Consider the following 3,835-nt stretch of genomic DNA (forward strand, 5'->3'; position numbering starts at 1 on the left):
TTACATTTTCAACATCATGAAAAGGGAACGGTTACTGGTCTCAATATAGATCTGCTAGGTGACACATCTGTTGCTTCAACAATCTGTTTTTTAGAGAATGGATTTGTGTACATTGGGTTGATGAAGGAGATTCACAACTTGTCAAACTGCATCTTCCCCGGATTCTATATATGGATCAGTGGGATTTTCAGTTGTGGAAACATATGTTAACCTTGGTCCAATCGTGGACTTTTGTGTTGTTGATCATGGTGGACAAGAACACGTCGTGACTTGTTCTGGAGGATTCAACCATGGCTGCCTTCGCATTCTCAGGAGTGGCATACGAATCAACGAGCATGCAGCTGCAGAGTTTGCAGATGTAAGGGAATGTGGCCATTACGAGCTTCTTCGACTCGTGACGATTTCGACACTTATTTGGTGCTGAGCTTTCTTGGTGAGACTCGTGTACTTGCAATTAACTCAAATGATGAGCTAGAAGAAACACATGAAATACAAGGATTTGTCCTTCATGCTCCTTCCTTATTCTGTCAAGATGCTATTCATGACCAGCTTGTTCAGGTAACAGCAAGTTCTGTGAGATTAATGAGTGCGTCTTCTGGACAGCTATTGTCTGAATGGAGAGCCCCCACCGCCACAGGATTGTCTATAACAGTAGCCACAGGTAGTGCTACCCAGGTTTTGTTGGCCACTCGAGGGTGTAATATTGTCTACTTGGAAATTGGAGAGGGATCCCTAACACTGAAGGGACATAAAAAGATTGAGTATGATGTATCTTGCATGGACCAACTCCTATTGGTCAGGATAGTAAACGGAGTGAATTGGCAGCTGTTGGACTATGGAAAGACCAAAGTATCAGAATTTATTCTCTTCCTGATCTGAAACTCATTCAAAGTCTCCAATTTGCCGAGAATGTTGTTACCGGTCTGTTTTATTTTGTAAATTTGAAGGGATTTCATACTTGCTGTGTGGGTTGGGGATGGGCACTTATATAACCTAACATTGAATGTGAGCAGTGGGGAGCTTTCTGACGGGGAAAAGAAAAAGATTTCCTTGGGTACCAAAGGAATAAATCTGAGGACTTTTCGTCATGAGAATGCAACGCATGTGTTAGCGTTAGGTGACAGGGCCACAGTTATTTGCAGTAGTAAACTTTGGCGTATAGTAATGTGAGTGTGGGAGAAGTTAATCATATGTGTTCTTTCCATTCAAAATCTTTCCCTAACAACATTGTGGTTGTAAAGGAAGACATGCTTTCTTTTGGTTCAATCGATAATATTCAGAATATTTACATCTCATCAGTTCATCTCGAGGAACACCATATCGTATTTGCTATCAAGACAAGTCTGGAACATTTTCCATCTGCAGCATGAAGTATGGTTATGATGAAATGCAAAAACACTTCATTCGTCTCTTAGATGAAAAGACATTTGAAAATATTTCATCATATCCACTGGATATGTATGAAGAAGGTTGTTCAATCCTCAGTTGCTCATTTACAGATGATCATAACATTGTCTATTGTTGTGTTGGGACAGCTTATCGGTATCCTGATCAGGAAACTATATTTAAGAAGGGCCGAATTTTGGTCTTTTCGGTTGGAAGCAGACAACTGCGTCTAGTTACAGAGAAGGAGACAAAGGGAGTTGTATACAATCTCAATGCTTTTAATGGAAAATTAGTTGCAGGAATCAACGAAAAGATTGACTTGTACAAATGGATGATCCGTGATGATGTTTCCAGGGAGCTGGAGTTTGAATGTGGACATCCCGGGCATGTGCTTGCACTCTGTGTAAAAACTCGTGGGGATTTTATCTTAGTTGGTGATTGTGTACAATCTATGTATTTGTTGGTATACAAGAATATTGATGAGAGGGGAGGCATATTAGAAGAGAGGGCTCACGATTATAGTGTAAACTACATGACTGTTGTAGAATTTCTGGATGATGATACGTACGTTGGTACAGATCAGAAGGATTTCAACATTTTTGTGGTGAAGAAAAAGAACGATGCTGCAATTGATTCGGAAGAGGAAATAAAATTGAAACTTGAAGGTGAATACCATCTTGGAGCTCTTGTTAACCAGTTCAGGCGTGCATCTTTAGCTCAGCCCTTGCCCTTGTATGGGAATACCATTCCTATAGTAATATTTGGAACAACTAATGGTATGATTGGTCTTATTGCATCACTTCCAGAGGAGCAATATCAAATTCTTCAAAAGCTGCAAATGCATCTTGTGAACGTAATAAGAGGAGTAGGAGGCTTAAACCATGAGCAGTGGAGGTCATTCAACACTGGTGACACAAGAAATGTGAAACAGTTGCTGGATGGCGATTTGATTGAGTCTTTTCTGGATCTCAACAGCCAAAGGATGAGCGAAATTGCAACTGCCATGACCATTCCTATTGATGAGTTATGCAAAATGGTGGAATACCTTGCCAGCTTACATTGATATCTTTTATTTTATTTTTTTATCCAATGTACTTTTGAAATAGGAAAAATTATTTTGCTTGCGGTTTGTTTGGTGCCGTAATTGGTTAGGAGAACTGGTTTTGAGTTACATATATTGAATATGCTTTTTGGGTTACATTTCAATTATTTTTTATCTAACATCTAACCCTGATGATGTAATTATTTGTTTTGAGTTATCATTTGTTAATATAAAAATATGTTTTTCGGGTTACAGTTTAATTATCTTTATTTGTATTTTTAGATCATTTATGGACATAGTTTATGGAAAAATTTCACAAAAATAATTGAAATATAGAATTATGTTAGGAGAACTGGATTTGAGTTACCATTTATTGAATATGTTTTTTGGGTTACATTTCAATTATTTTTATTTGTTGTTGTTTGTTTGTTGCAGTTATTTGTTTTTGAATATGTTTTTTTGCGTTACATTTCAATTATTTTTATCTGTGTTGCTATTATTTGTTGTGTCATCATTTGTCAAAATAGGTTTACATTTCAATTATTTTTATTTGTATTTTGAAATCATCTATATTTATGGATGGGTTAAGTAATGGTTTATGGAAATTTTTCACAAAAATAATTGAAATATAGAATTATGTTAGGAGAACTGGATTTGAGTTACCATTTATTGAATATGTTTTTTGGGTTATATTTAGATTATTTTGATTTGTTGTTTGTTTGTTGTAGTTGTTTGTTTTGAGTTACCATTTGTCAATATAAGAATATGTTTTCTGGAGTTACATTTCAATTATTTTTATATGTAATTTTAGATCATCTATATTTATGGGCTGGTTAAGTAATGGTTTATGGAAAGCTTTCACAAAAATAATTGAAATATAGAATTATGTTAGGAGAAATCTTTTCGAGTTACCATTTATTGAATATGTTTTTTTGGTTACATTTCAATTATTTTTATCTTCGGTTGTTTGTTTCTTGTAGTTATTTTGTTTTGAGTTGCCATTTGTCGATATAGGAATATGTTTTTGAAGGGTTACATTTCAATTATTTTTATATGTATTTTTAGATCATCTATATTTATGGACAGGTTAAGTAATGGTTTATGGACAACTTTCACAAAAATATTTAGGAGAAATGATTTTGAGTTACCATATATTGAATATGTTTTTTGGGTTACCTTTCAATTATTTTATTTGTTGTTGTTTGTTTATCGTAGTTATTTGTTTTGAGTTACCAATTGTGAATATAGGAATCTATTTTTCTGGGGTTACATTTTAATTATTTTACCTGTATTTTCAGATAATCTATATTTATGGACTGGTTAAGTAATGGTTTATGGATATTTTATACAAAAATAATTGAAATATAGAATTGTTAGGAGAATTAGTTGTGAGTTACCATATATTGA

At 34.5% G+C, this 3,835-nt stretch overlaps 1 pseudogene; it reads left to right on the top strand.

The window, feature by feature from the left end:
- Window positions 1–366: 366 nt before the first annotated feature.
- Window positions 367–2,449, top strand: LOC149147003 (DNA damage-binding protein 1b pseudogene; annotated as a pseudogene).
- Window positions 2,450–3,835: the final 1,386 nt, after the last annotated feature.

The sequence above is a fragment of the Pinus tabuliformis genome, chromosome 9 (genome assembly GCF_031772625.1).
Source record: "Pinus tabuliformis cultivar Carrire ecotype Pingquan chromosome 9, CPIR1, whole genome shotgun sequence".
Classification (NCBI taxonomy): domain Eukaryota; kingdom Viridiplantae; phylum Streptophyta; class Pinopsida; order Pinales; family Pinaceae; genus Pinus; species Pinus tabuliformis.